Genomic DNA, 16,183 nt, shown 5'->3' on the forward strand with positions numbered 1-16,183 from the left:
CAGATATAATATATATATTTGTTGTTATTGTGTTGTATTAATAGAAGAATATACAATGAATTTTCAGCCGAGAATTATAAGTAATTTTTACTGACGTTATACATTAACATGAGTTGTCAGTTCAAAAGAATGTTACAATGATAAGTGTAATATATATATGTATTTACTTGTCTACAAACGTATTTTTATATACGTCATTTTACCTTCTCATAAGACTACAATTTTTTATCAATCTATAAGTAACTGATCACCTTTCCTGCTTATATTAAAATCTTCGAAGATTTGTTCATAAACCGAATAGATTTATGGTAATTAATTAGGACACGAACGAGTAGTTAATTATATAGTACTTGTCGGATTTTACATAATCACATATTTTGTATCCCTCTCCGTAATGTACGGATAATCATATTAATCGTAAAAAGTAAAGGTGTTTTAATAATACCTTATTTAATAATCTCCCCCTTCACACTTCATTCTTGAGATAATTTATTTCGTTAAAATCTCACAGTTTCGTTAATATTTCTTTTTCATTTTTATTGTAACAAACAAGTCTATCAAATAGAAATAAACACGCGCGACTTGTTCTTATATAGAAATATTGAATGAATGTGAAATTAATCTGTCTACGAGAATTTCTCGAAAAGGGATTCTCTCGTCCTTTTGGGACTTACAATATAATCTCGTTCGTACAAGTCGAGCCACCTAGAAAACACGAGTAAACCTTATAAAGAATACTGTAGGAAATAATGAAAGAGAAAAAGGAATAATAACGAAACGGTACCACATTCAAAGCGATAGGCTTAAAACAGAGCTTTAAGATGCGAGCTAACGGCACCCTGCTGTGCACCCTGTAGCGAGGGGTCAGCACCCTCTCTCTCTCTCTCTCTCTCTTACTTTTTTATTTTATTTTTCCTTCTCTGTCTCGCTGCTGACCGACCACCATTTCGTAAACATGTCGAACTTTTTTTTTCTTTTTTTCATCAGAGACTCGTAGTTGTACTACGAACCACGTGGACTTTCGCATAAGTTTTCTTTTTCTTTTTTTCTTTTTCTTCTTCTTCTTTTTCTTTTTCTTATTCTGGATGTAGATAACCGAACATGTTGACACGACTGTGGACGAGCATAAACGAATACGACGATGTATATATTTTCGTTTCTGCTCGAACGACTTTATTCGCCGGTGCCTGCATGGGTTACGGATTTATCTTCGAATTCATGGCCACCGAATTGATGGACTATTTCCTTTTTCTTATTTTACATTTTATATTTTATATTTTTTTTCATTTTTTCTTTTTTGGATTATTTTTACCACGATGAAAATTATTAATGAAAACTTTTATTATTATTACCACTCTCGATTTTAATTTATTCGATCGATTTAAATGTAATCGGATCTACCATTTCTACCATTCTTCGTCGTGAATGAAAGAACAATCTCGATTTTTACGAGTATTGGAAGCGTCGAACGTGAAATCGTTTAAAAAGAAAAGAAAAAAGTCAACAAATTCGCAGCAGTTAATAAACGAAAGGAAAGAATTCTTAAGCTAATAAATCAAATCACAATTTACGTGCGCGTAAAGAATGGGGAAGAAGGAAGGGCTTAACATTTCATAAAACGATTGTAATATATTTTTTATTTATTATTTTTCTAATTGAAAAAAGTGCGAAACGAGAGAGAAAGAGAGAGAGTGACAGAGTGGACGATTAAAAATATAAAAAGCAAACGAAAGTGTAAAAGAGGAAAAGTAAGAAAAAAAAAAGGAAAAGAAAGAAAGAATAGTGTTCTCTTACGGATCTCTCGTTTCTTCCTTTCTTCCTTCCTTCCTTCCCTTCTCACAAAACTTTTCTTCGACCACGTGTTATTCTGTTTAGGGAAACGAACCGGAGAGCTTACAAATACGGGTTCTCCCGTCGTAGTTTTCAACTCGTAAAACAAGCAGCCTCGTGAGTTCAAATTCGAGTTAGTTTTTCTCGACCTTGTCGACTGATTTACATTAGAGGACATCCCCATCCCTCTCCCCCCGTTTTACATGTGAACCAAGTTTTCTTCTTCCGATCTGTCGGGTAAGTATAACATACACACACACACATTTTTATTTCGTTTTTTTAACTATAAATGAATTTCTAAGAACGTGTATGGTTTCTTTTCCTTGACTCGTATAAATTTTAAATTACTTTAACATTACGATTCATTAAAAGGCTTAAACTAAATCGTAGTTTCTTTTATTGCATTTTTCTTTCGTTAGTATAATTCACGTTCTAATCCGATATTTTAAAGCATGTTAAAATAACCGGTGTTACGAATTGACGTAGGCCACATGTGACAGCATATAAAATAAAAAATCGTTGTCGATAGGGGGAGGAGGTAGGCGGGAGGGGACTGTAAATATTCATAAGCATATAAACATTTATTGCTAATTAGATCGTTTATCTTTACGATAGATTCGATTCGATTCGTTCCTTATATTTATTGTCGAGAAAGTTTTCTTTTTCTTTTTTAATAATTTGTTATCGAACGTATTAATACACACACACACACAAACAAACAAAATCATTTACATGGAACACCAGTTTTCGATCGACAGATGTAATAATTTTGACCGATCACAGAAAAAAAAAAACAGAGAGAGAATCTTTTTATACAAAAATAAAACTCGTATCTAAAATTTGTATAATGCGAATGTGTAAGAAAATTATTATCGTAAATGTGGCAACGAAAGTTTATCGAGACAAGGTGTCGCCCTTCCTCGAAAGCGGTTCTTAATTAATCGACAAACTTTGAAACGGTTGTACCTGGATCGTTGGAATATTTCTAAAGATGAGTCTCACGTGAGCTTCGCAACTCGATGCAATCTTTCTGATGGTGGTCTTCTTAATGTTTAACATACATTTTCATAAATTAACGGGCAAGTACCTTTTCCCCCAAGGACCTATAAATACCATTAATGAGAGTCATCAAACTGGGAAACCATTTAAAGGTGGTCCGAGTTTATTCCTTCGGTGTTTTATCCATCGTTTTCTGAAAATCGAATGATTTATTTAAGAAGAAAAATAAAAATGTACGTAATTTACATGAGCAATAGAAGTTAAACTCGTATTATCATGTGAAAAATAATTCATTGATTTGTATATACAATGAAGTGTTCCCTTAAAATCGTACGTCGTTATTTTTTTTTTTTTTTATTAGATTATTCTATGAAAATTATTGATATAACGTGTACAGGATAACGACAATTTAAAAATGAATACATTAATGTACATTAATTAAACATTTCATGAGTTTAACTTTTTCATGTCAATATTATTTATAACAAGTAATTAAAAAAAATACGAAAATAACGTACAGGAAATGTCCGTACTTTAAAATCGTACGTGTTGTAGTATAATTGTAAAAAAACAGGAAGAATAAACGCGCGGTATCTTTTTCGTATTTAACAGTTGGTCGTCATTTGTTTTTACTGTTATTTCAATGTTTTTTAGTATCAGAAGAAGAAGAATAAGTTAATGCCCATTAAAATAAGAACGAACGTTAAAACAAATATATATTAGTTTAAACAATTCAAAATATTAATAGAGTACTGTACTGTATTCAATTTACTTTAACTGATTGATAATTAATTAAAGGAAATGTATATTGTTATCCAGAAGCACCGAGTATAAGTTCGACGTACCTTCCTCTTTGAAATCCAACGATAAACTAATTAAATAGTCTTCTATTGAAAGTTCTTTTATTGAATGTTGTTTCCATGACTTTCCTAAGATTACACATGTATAACAAACAATATTCAAAATAAAATTTGATCATTACCGTCACCTAAGAAAGTTTCACTTTGCTTCACTTCCAAAAAAAAAAAGATAAGAAGAAAACAAAGTAATTAAATATATATAAAACGATACGGTAGGAGTTAAGAAGTCATATTATATCAACGACGATATAAATTGTTGTTACGAGGTCAAAGATACGCGATCGATCTTGATGGATCGCTCTATTCTATGCAAATGGTTACACAGTTAGGCGAGCCAATGGTTCGAGAAATTACGTCTACTTGGGTAGATCAGATCTCGCATTATTTTCATTATATTTCGTGCACATCTGGACCGTGTAATCGCGCAATATTTCAACTACGCAATCGATACATACACACAATTAACCAGAATTCTATACTTGATCGATCAAAAATACGATCTTCTTTCGAATTTCTCTTCCAATCTTGAGGAAAAAAGTAAAGAAAAAAAAAATAGGAACAAATTTGTCAAGACATCAAAGAAAAGGGTCAACTAGATATATATACTCGTTTCCCCCTTTTTTATATCTTTTATTGTTTTTATAAACCTTTTTTTCTTCGTTCATCCATCCGATGCGAGTTCGAAAAGAAATACGAAAATAAAACGTCACAACAATAAGCAACATTTCTCTTCCTCGAGAGTGGTGGTTTGAGTAAATTTATGGGTCGTTGCTTTATAGTCTCCAGATCGATTAGGGACGCTTCTCCATCGGTCGGCGAAAAAAAAGGGCACCCACCGTTAAAAGGGGTGGCACTGGTGCTGGTTGGTCACGTCCTTTTTCGATCCTTGCGACAGAGTAATCCGACTCCTTGCGCTCTCTTCCCCCCTCCCCCCCACTACCACTACCGCCCACGATCTTATGGCTACTTTTCTTCTCTTTCTCTTTCGGAGTGGCTGTCAAGAAACGCACTATGCAAAGTCGTTCCTTGCCTTTTGCGATAGTCGTGCTCTTATACTTCCTTCCACTATTTATTTTCTTCTTTCTTCTTATTGTTAGTTAACATTTATTTTAACTTTGTTCCTCGCGTCAGTCATTATTTTCAACGTTTCATTTAATTTTTCGTTATTTTTTTTCCATTAAATTTCTATTTATTTGCGTTCAATATATTTTTTATCAATATTTTGTAAAATATAATGATCGTAATGTATGCGTGCATTATTAATATTTGATAAATATTTATAAATATTATCTATCCGTTTAAAAAATATTTGTTTAAATTTTAATTTGTTATTATTATATAAGAACGATATAATATAAATAATTGAAGAATGTAATTTTGAAAGAAAAATATTTCTTACGTACTTCTCGGTGGACAATTGTGACTGTGAATAAAAAGATCGTCGTTTAAAAAATATTATGATTATTGTATAATACTTGTATACGGTTTTGCAAGATAATTGATAGATCTCTTTTCTTCCTCTCCATACACGGTGTACACATTGAATTTTTCTTCTTTCGAAGCCGAAACGAATCGAAACGCGCCGGGTCGCATGCCAACAACAGCAAAGCTTAACGTGCCGTGTGACAATGTTACGAATGCGTTCGTTTAACGTGCATTCAAAACTGGGCTACGTGCCTTTTGCTATGGCTCCAACATTTTAAACGAATTACAAGGCTTGAGATCTGGTACTTCGTTAACGAGATAACGCATTCTTCTTCTCGTTCTCCAAATATTCCTTTCCCTCCTCCTCCTCTATCTATTTTAACAGTCTCAAAGAAACGTTTGAGAAATATCTTGTCCCGGAATTTCTTTTTTTTCTTTTTTTTTTTTTTTTTTTTTTTTTTTACAAGAGTGAATCATACTGTTGCATTGTCGTATGAATTCATTTTTATAGTTCTTAACGACACGACCCCCGTTAGACAAATTTTTCTTAACTACGGTCATTCAACCGAATGATATTTCTAAATTGTTCCTTTCGTCATTATCATACTTAATATATGTATAGAGTGTCAAAATAACACGTGTGTGGAATAAAGTGCGTTAGAGCACAAAATTTACGCGCACGAGAAAGAAACCAATATATATATATGTATATGTATCTAGAAAATATTAAAAATAGATACAGTTACAATATTTTTTTTGTTTTTTTTTTTTTTAAATAAACAATTTCTTCAGAGAAATCGCAAAATTAACGTCGCTTCGAACGATTTTGATTTCTCAGAATTTCTCATAGTCAATGGACGTAGTGGTCGCGATTACGTTAAAAGCTAGCTCGGAATCGTATCCGAGGATCGCATGCGTACAGCTTATTACGCTTTTACAGCGCATAAACCAAGTTTTAATTACGCTCTTCTTACCTTTACGACATCCTTGAAAGATTCTCATCTCCGTACGGCGCGTATCTTGGGGCTTTATCGAACGACTTCGAAACACGGAGAGAAACGTTAAAGTCGTCGAACGAGCGAGCCTAGTTTCGATCTTATAGAGATCGTGTCTGTGAAGAAAGAGAGAGAATCACCGTTCCTATCGCAAAACAGCTCCCTTAACGTCGCTTTTCATGTCGCTCGTTTCATTAGGATGCTTAAAGCATACTAACGCATCAAATCCTGACCGGTTAGATAGATGTTACCAAAGATTTACCATTGACTATCGTCTCATCTTTAATCGCTCCCTAATTTACTTTACTTTTCTTTTTGTTTTTCTTTTAATCCTTTTTACAATTTCTTCCTTAACCCTTTGACTGGTAATGACGTATATAAATATTTGTCAATACGAATGTTAAATAATGTAACGTTGATTTGCGTATTGATTTATTGTTTTGAGTTTTGGCATATAAAAATGATATTATAAGAAACAAAAATCAATAGCAAAGGATCGTAGTAATAATAAACTATTTCGTACCTATAAAAGTATTAAGCACTTAAAGGGTTAAACAAAATAAAGAGAAATTAATTTTGATATCAATGATATCTTATTACCGAGTAAAAAGAGAGATGGAATGTTTGTAAGAATTAAAATGATTTAATTAAATAACACGATAGCAAAGTAAATTTGACAAGAATATCTACAAAATTTGGAATCTATTATTTGACAATGAAAAGAAAATATATTCTTTATAGTGTACAATTAGAATAAACTAATATAGAAACATTCTACGATGTTATTTTTACACTAAGGAAATAATGAAAAATTTGATTTGTCGAAATACGATACGTCCTTCTTTAACCCATAAAAGTTTCTCTCGAGTATGTGCATTCTCGATTCTTCGAAAAGGGTCATCTTAAAAGTCGTCGAAAAGTAGGGTGGGTATTCGAGTACTCTTTGAAAATTTCGGCACGTTTTTGTTCTCTTCGAGAGCTCGTGCCAATCTAAAAAATACGAAAGAAGCAGAAACCTACGAAGAAAAAACTCGAAGAATAAAAAGAAGACGAAGAAGATGAAGAGGAAAAGAGTGAAAAAGGAGGATGAGAAGAAGAAATGATAATAAAAAAAAAAGAAAGAAAGAAAAAAGGCAAAAAGGCAAAAAGGGTCGAAAAAGATTCTTCACGTTGCATGTCGAGAAGACAATGCGTGGGCCCCCACGAGAACGCAAACACGTCTCAATGTGGCGCGTTTCCACAATCTCTCTGAAGAACGTTTGCTCTCGTATCCGTCCAGTTTAAGTTTAGAGATCTCCAAGATCCATATAATTATTGTGAGAATCGTTTTTCAAGCACCACGTAGCGCCACTCGAAAAGGAAAAGGGAACGAGATACTTCTCGCGTCTCCGATCTTAACTATACCTTAAGGGATACGTTTGTTTAGGTAAAGGGTGAGAGATCTTTTGTTTCTTACTAGTATCCCTTGAATAGGAATGCGGACTCGAGTATTGGACACTTTTGTTCTTTTCTTCTCCCCCTTTTTTGTTTCTTTCTCTGGCTTGAATTTTTTTCCTATCTTTTTTATTTTTCGATCACGAGAAAACTTCACAATCGTTTCGTGCTTAAAATAATAGACAAAAAAAGGCCAAATATCATTCTGTACGATATCAAAGTGGATACAAATTATAGAAATAATTCATTGTCCATGAAAAGTCGTAATTTAAACTACTAACTTTCACTTCCGACTTTTACTAAACGTGCAATTTATACGAACGAGTTAGATTTTCTTACCGTGTCTCGTTAAGAAGAATTCAAATAAATTCTTCAAACTATAGAGCGGAAGGGGGCTGGGGTGGGGACTCATTCATAACGAGATTCTAAACTTTGAATACCTGTATATATAACACAGTTTACTTTTGATAAAGTTTAAATATATTACGTTGATGATAAAGAAGTATATAGTCGGGTGTCTTTACTTTAAAACGAAATAAAAATAAAAAGAAATCGTGATCTACGATGAGGGTGAAGATCACGTAAGCTCGATTTAAGAGGTCGCATGTTGAAAGGCGTAGAAGATAAAGTGTGTGAACTTCGAAAGAAAGAGAGAGAAAAAAAAGAAAAGTAAAAAAGAAAAAAGAAATGACACCGTTCTTTTTAGTCTCGTAAAGCTATCATCAAAATACTTTTCTTTTTTTCTTTGTTCTGTAAATAAAATACTTTAGATATATCGTAAAAATGGTTTATTTCATTACGATTGCGACTATTAAATATTATTACGAAAACGTATATATGTATATTGATAAATATTTACATTTCACTTCTCGATGAGACACAAATGAAAATACTGAACGAAAATTGAGAATGAAAAATTATCGAATTAACGGAATTATTATATATAACGATAGAATTATTCGTCAAAAAAAAAAAAGAAAGACTAAAATTAAATTAAATTTCAATCATTGAATTTTCTCGGACAAATTCAACGATGGTAACAACATTTTCCAAAGTAACACGAAGTTATTTTGCAGTATTAAAAATTATCCAATTTCACGCGTAAGGCATCCTATAATCTTTTAATAAGTATGCATATATATACATACATACATACATACATACATACATACATACATATATAAATGCTACGATTCTATCCGAAGATATTTGAAATCGCTTTAGCACTCAGTGGGCATACTTCGATATTATATACAAACTTTATATACGAGCGGACAGAAATAAGATTATGTCGATCGTAAGCTCGGTCCATAGTCCTATCTCTCTTTCTCTCTTTCTGCTCTCGTTATCCAAGATTGCCTATGTATCGAACGACAAAATAATAAACATCAAAATTTCCTACGAAAGTAAAGTAAAGTAAAGTAAAGGAAAGGAAAGGAAAGGAAAGAAAAGGAAAGGAAGAAAGTAAGAGAAGAAAAAGTTGAAACATAAAAAAAGAAATAAAAAGATTAAGAGAGAGAGAAACGCTTTCTCCTCGCAACTAATACTATCAAAAGTAAACTAATGTAAGTATACCTATCGAGAGAAACATTTCTAAATATTTCTCTACTAAACGTTGATAATACTTTTCTAATACGTGTACAGTATAATATATATATATATATAATAAACATAAATGCTGTATATCTCTAAATATTTACTATCGTGTGCGTAAACATATCATAATTGAATTGCTCTTATATGAAATTGGACACGGTCACGTGTAAACGAATGAATAAAAAACAAAATAAAAAGAAATAAAAAAAAAAGTAACACACGCGATACTGATTTGAAAAGCGATCGATCGAGATAATCATTGGCGCCAGTATATATATACATATATATATATTTATGCATATACTTGTTAAGGATTGATCTCTCGTGGGCAATGCTCTCTTCTAATATTTAAAAGGCATACCGACAATAATAATAACGAGTCCTCGCGATTATTATTAGCAATGCCGCGTGTCCCGTTCATTGATTTACTCTCTGACTGTCGTTTCTTCGATAAGCCGCTTGCTTGGTAATGCATTGCCAAGTCCTAAGCGCCAGTCAGACGTTCATGCGTGTGTGTAGGTTTATGTATTTGCGAGCCGGTGCACTGCGTGCGTCGCTAAGATCTATGAGCTCGACATGTGACATATTCAATCAACCTCCTTTACAACGTCTCACGAACTATATTAATGTACTTACTTCAGAAATAAATAAAAAAAAAAAGAAACATTTCTCGCGCGACACACTCTAGAGAATCGTTTTAAATGCACGACGCTCTAAGGTATCAAATCTCGCATCGTTTCTCGACTCGTTTCTCTTTCTGACACCGATGCATCTCGCCGCTTCGCCCACACCCACGCAGAATGCAACGCATTCTTAACTTTTACGAACTTGCCCCGCTGTTGTCATTCTCCTTTTTCGACCCTATTTTTTGTTTTTCTTTTTTTTTCTTTCTTCTTTTCCTTCGTATCTTTTCTTTTTTAACCACTTCACTCTTCCTGGAATTCCTCCGATGCAAATTGCATCTCGTAAGAAGTATTTCGGAAAGCGTGAACTTGTATGTTTGTTTGTATGTATGTAGGCATGCCGAAAGATCGATAGATCGATTTTATCGGTGATCGTGGAAAATCTCGATGATTCGCTGCGGAAACTCGTCCTATCGGTTATTCACACGTTCGTTGCATGATGAACCGATAAGAATCGATTTGTTATCGAAAGATCCACGCTCTTGGTAGTTTCTATGGTGTCGCGTGTTTTGTAAATGTTTCATTCCTTGAAAGTATAATCTCCATAAATGTCTTATCTGATGTACGTAGGTTATCGAGAAATAATGATGTAATTATAAGAAAAAAGAAAAACAAGGGGGAAAGATATATTATTATTCGAAGTGAAATAATTTTTCTTTTAAACACACACACAAAATTTCTTTCAAGTAAAATGATTATCGTTCACACGTACCGATTGTTCATTCCTATCGAATTGTTGTGATTATTTTTTTCATTTGTATTTCCATTAATTAAAGTCAAAGTTAGTTCGGCCCACGTTGGATGATGCATGTAGGCGTACGACGAATAAGAAATGGTCGCATTTACTTTGTAACTAGATCATTATCGAATTACCCACGCGGATCGCACGGGTAACGACCATAATTAATATTCATTTTAATTAAAACCTCTTCCGTTCCACCGCTTCTCCTCAGGGAAGCGAGTTAAATTTGAAATTTAGCAAATCCTTTTTTTTAGGTGTTATTTTTATTTTTTTTTATTTTTATTTTTACTTTTATTTTTACTTTTATTTTCACTCAGGAAACGAGTTCCATACTCGATGGGTAGTATCACTTACGGTAATTGGGAGTAATAATAAATAAGTACCTAATGACAAGGTAGGTGCACGGTGAAAAAGTTCAAAAAGGGTTTCTTGCGATAGCATCTGCGCGAACGAGTGCACATCTTCTAAGAGACATTCTTCTATCCATTGCTACGGTTATCTCATAATCGAAGATTAAAGTTTCTTTTTACCTACTACTATTACTACTACTACTATTAACCACCACGCCTCCATTCATCTTTTTGGTTCTACCTATTACGCCTAATCCTCGTTGACTCAAAATCAATTACAATTTTAAAATAAGATATCACAAAAACATTAGAAAATATAACCCGATCCGAGTAAAATAATACATTGATCTTTCTTTGAATGTTTAACACACATATATGGTTTGAATATTTCTTTTACATTCCTCGAGATATACGCGTATAGTCTAAATAACTTAACCAGTTGTTCTTACAAGCCAAAACGATTCATCAATGGCTGTTTACACAGCAGGCTACAAATGCCTTCCAACCTGAATGTTGGCTTCGTATCGAACGTTAGGGAAGAGAAAGAGAGATAAAGAAATATATACAGCAGCAATATCTACTCAAACGGAAAGAGAGGGAGAGAGAGAGATAGAGAGATAATTAATTGCAATTATGCCGGGAGTTAAATTGCTACGGTGAAAAGACAAAGGAGCATAAACCAGGAGTAATGTCAAAAGGTTCGCTAATGCACACACATCTTGTTCGTGGACATAAAGGTACCGATGTACCGATGCGATTTATCACCGTTATAACGGCCAATGAGTGTAAGCTGTCAGGTTGGCCAGCCAACGATTTGTCATCTGGCAGTTCTCGCTCCCGTCTCACATATATACGATTATACATACATAAGTATATATATACACTCTCATAGTGACTTCAACTTCCATCCAAGTTCGTTCCGATTGGTCGCAGCTCGGTGGGTATAGCGATTCCATTTCAACTTCTTTCACGCTAATGCGAGTGTCAAAATGACGCGTGCGAGGAATAAAGTGCGTCGTCGGTGAACAAAATTTACGCACGGCAAAGAAACCGATTTGTCATTTTCTTTTTTTTTCTTTTCTATTTTTCGATAATACTTTTGTGAAAGGTGGTCGTTAAAATGGAGAATGCAAAGGTTTATTATTATCGACAAATTGTTCGTTTATGCTATTGGAGGAAATATCGTTTCGAAAGTTTTCAACCGTATTTTTCTTTTTTTTTCTTTTCCAAAGTAAACTATTTCATTAGAGTGAGCTAAAAATTCGTGCGTTTATTGCGTTAAACTTTACATTAAAACTGCATGTTTTTGTAAAATTTACTTTAGAAATATTAATATAAATAACGCACGAGCATTTGGTTCACCCTAATATTATAAAACGCAATATATATATATACATATGAAATATGAACAAATACGATTTAGTATTATCGCATATTGTTTTGTAATTTTCAATGTAATGCAATAATTAAAGAGATAATCACGTCGTCCAATTTGCTTGAAAGATTGATATCCGTTCGCGTTATCTGCGCACCGGGAAGAGTGCAACAACTTAAGGTAGTAGTACATAGTAAATGATGCAGAGAATTGGTGATACTACCGTGGTGCGATAGATTGCACGCACGCGCGTGTGACTGCGTTATCATTTAACAGTGAGACGTCAGAAGTCAGAAACAGTACGCGGCGTTGTATCAGCACGTTTTCATGCATGTTAAGTAATACCCAGAGGGCAAGTAAAATTCATCACGAAGGATGAGAAAGATAGTAAGAGAGAAGTCAGACGGGAGAATATGCGAGTAACGCATTCGCATAAATATTATTTTCCTTTTCGGAGAGGAATATGCTTAGGCATTTATGACTTTTATGACTACCATTACAAAATGATGATTTACGTTTACGAAGGGGGAACACAACATATTTTCATTCGTTTACGAAGAAATTAGAATGTTCCTATTGAATAGTGGCAACGTAATTATGAGTAATTAAATTGATGAATAAATTAGATTTACAAAGGAACAAAATTCTCATGAATATATAATATTGAAATCAATTATCTCTTTGTATTTCAGGAAATTATAAGGAAGCAAAGACCAGTTTTCGGTTGCTGCATGGTCGAACGTCATAGAGTCACGAGTAAGTCGAACGCAATCGATTATATTTCCATCTTTATCGTTCTTAACACGAAATAATAATATGTACGTGCGCGTGTGTGTGTGTGTGTGTATGGTGCTAACTCGCGATTATCCGTCGACACTTTAGGGCCCTACTTTGCAACCTAAAGTACGAGAAGTTTTGAATGTCGAGAAGGGAGGAGGAGTAGCGAGAAAATAATAAAAAAAGAAAAAGTCAAAATGAAAAGAGAGATAAAAAAAAGGAAAGGGGTGGTTATCTTTGAAGAATAATAAAAAGCACCGGTGTTCGCGCCTCTACTCGTTGGTATGCGATTGAGCCTGTGCTCCTGCTAAATTTGCAGTCACTTTACTCGGTAATGACGTTACGCGGTTAGAGCTTCCTTGTGTTTTCACCCTGTTTATGCATTATGCAGAGAGCCGGGAGGGTGAGGGGGGGAAGAGCAGGAGAAGAAGAAGAAGAAGAAGAAAGATAAAAAAACAAAAGGAAGAAAAAAAGTAAAAGGATCTCGAACGTGCGTGCGTACGTGTGTATGCGTGTATAGGTGGTTGTATGCGTACAAGTGAAAGAGAGACAGAGGATCTAAGGGATAATGAGAGGGCGGTCGACGATGCCGGTTTAATCATCTCGCGAAACACCTAACGGCTGTTACTCACGGCTCGTTTCTTCGTTGACCATAGTCACCGAGGGCATATATTCTTTTCTTCATGCCACACTATCTCGGACTCGTGCAAAAATGTACTGACGTCATCGTAAGAAGAATATTTTTTTCTTGCACTCGAGTTCTCTACCCTCCCCCCCCCTCCTCCCACCCGGCCCCTCTATCTAATACCACTACTTTCTACCTCGGTACTTTTGATTAATGGATATCATCGTCATCGTCGGTTCAATAAAGATTCTGATCTATCGCGAAATGAAATCTGTAATTAGATCCGCGAGAATAAGTCTAACGCGAATTGAAAGTATCATTACTTCGGGGGAAAAGAATATATTATAAATATATATTTTATTTTGAAAAAAAGGAAACAACTATTAGGCGAAGAATTATAATATTTTTCAATAACCATTCTCATCGCTTGAGAGCAATTTGCCGTAACATTTTTCAAAACTTGACGTACAAGAGTTAATCAACGTCGCGGAATAAAAATCCGAAATCGGAAGGGCATATGATAATCCTTTCTCGGTAAAATGACGACGATAAATCCTATCAAAATTTCGTGGAAAAACATTTCCAATATGTCTTATCTTTCTCGTCGAAGTTCTTCTTCTTCTTAAAGTTATTCCATTATCGTCGATTGAGAAAAGGTAGTAGGAGAGAGGATCAAGGATTCGCTACGCCCTGTCGCTTTACATCCATTTCTACTTTAAGAAAGTAAGATAGGAGTTTCAAATGACAGTAATAAAATAAGAAAAAGAAATAAATATTCGAGAAAGAAAGGAACGGAAGGGCGGGTGGTGTTGCAGTAATATTCAGAAAGAACTTCATCGGACGTTATCGCTGACCGTGTGCCGGAAGGAGGTGCAATAAATCATGGGGGCACAACGTCCCGAAGTGAAAATTATCGGAACGGGAGATTAGAGTAGCGAGCTTTCGTAGCTGCGACGAGACGCCGTGACCAAACCCAAGAGAATTTGTGTACGTGTGTGTGTGTGTGTGTGTTTGTGTTTATCTGTGAGAAAGAGATAGGTGAATGGAATTGGAGGCTGTGCAATTCCTTGCGGTCCAGCTGTTTTCCGTGTTCCCGATTCGTCGGTTCCTACGTTGTGCTTGTTGGTTACTGTTGCTGTTGCTGCTAGCTCTGGTTTTGCTTGCTTTATGTAAGCGTCGCTCGTAATGGCGGGGTTCTCGCGTTCGATAAGATTCGTGCCGCTTCTTTTACTGTTAAATGCGATTATATCGATGTAATCGTTAAAGGAGAGTATTACGCTAGCTCGATTACACGCTAATTTGCTGCTACTGCCGCGAAACATTTGCTCGTTTCTTTCTTTCGTCATTTCTTCCTGTAGAAGAGTAGGGAGTAGGGGGTTGGGGGAGGGGGAGGGAGGGGTCTACTAAGGAGTAGAAGTAATACATCAAGAAGAGAGAGATAAGTCTTACTTATAATTTCTCAAACTAACCAATACCACCACCACTACCTTCCACGTAAACTTTTCAATGTAAAATACCAAATATAAGGGGGGATAGAGTTGAGAAAAGAGTTGGAAGATGGATTTACGATAGAGTACGAGGAAGAAGTGGTAGAGAATATTAATTTTAAAGAAAAATTCTTCAAGAAATCTGACAAGTACGACGTCGTATTATATACCTAACTTTGCCTGTGGAAAGCGAGAAGAACGTTACTACCTAGCTAGATTTTATAAGCTTCGTAATTTGCATTTATAAATTGCGGATCTGTGAGGCGCCAGGCGCCTCTTACTAGAATACCTCTCTCTCTCTCTCTCTCTCTCTCACTCTTTCTCACTCTTTGGCACCGTTCTATAAATTATTTTTAATGTACGATAAGCTTGCAGCTGACATTCTTGATGAAATATAAAAAAGAAAGTTTAAACAGTTCTTCTGGCATGACGAGTTTAAACATAGGAGAAATATTTTCCGATAAGTAATTGGGCTTTAAGTCGTATCAAATCAAGAATGGATGTCTTCCTTGATATAAACATTTCATTAGCGAGATCCATAATCGGGCGTAAAAAAAGAGAGAGAGAGAGAGAGAGAGAGGCGCGTGAACTTTTTACATGCGATGTTGTAGTTAATTACTTGAAAAAGAAAAAAGAAAAATATATACGACGAATATGAAAAAAAAGAAAAAAAAAAACTATCGAGATTACCATCTGACACAACACTTTTACGCTTTTCGAACGCCATACGAAGACCATTACTTATTCGTAATGGGATTAAGGGCAAGGTGGTGCAATAATCCGTGGCTTACTCACAGAGGGACAAACGAGAAGAGATATAAATGAAAAAAAAAACGACAGAAAGAAGAACAGAGAAAGAGAGGGGAGGAAGGGGAAGACGTTTCTCTCGCTTTCGGTGTCATCGAATGATAAAACAGTGCCCTCCTTCGGAAGAAAAAAAAAAATCGAAGTCGCTCGACGTATTTTTTATTTACTTTTTTTTTTTATTTTTCTGTTACGGCACGG

General features: G+C 34.6%; 2 long non-coding RNA genes across 3 annotated transcripts in view; one reads left to right on the forward strand and one right to left on the reverse strand.

The window, feature by feature from the left end:
* The window catches only part of LOC122519912, a 57,885-nt gene that overhangs the window by 28,227 nt on the left and 13,475 nt on the right, over positions 1-16,183 (forward strand). The window contains exon 1 of one of the 2 annotated variants that reach the window (XR_006304399.1): positions 12,977-13,045. The exons of the other annotated variant lie outside the window; for it this stretch is intronic. This is a non-coding gene — a long non-coding RNA (uncharacterized LOC122519912). Of the gene's footprint in view, positions 1-12,976; positions 13,046-16,183 lie in introns of those variants that run through there. 2 annotated transcript variants of the gene reach the window in all.
* LOC122519911 overlaps positions 1,817-16,183 on the reverse strand; it is a 38,070-nt gene continuing 23,703 nt past the window's right edge. Inside the window, exon 6 of the long non-coding RNA XR_006304397.1 lies at positions 1,817-3,022. This is a non-coding gene — a long non-coding RNA (uncharacterized LOC122519911). The remainder of the gene's footprint in view (positions 3,023-16,183) is intronic.

Source organism: Polistes fuscatus, unplaced genomic scaffold (assembly GCF_010416935.1).
Source record: "Polistes fuscatus isolate 324 unplaced genomic scaffold, CU_Pfus_HIC Scaffold3, whole genome shotgun sequence".
Classification (NCBI taxonomy): domain Eukaryota; kingdom Metazoa; phylum Arthropoda; class Insecta; order Hymenoptera; family Vespidae; genus Polistes; species Polistes fuscatus.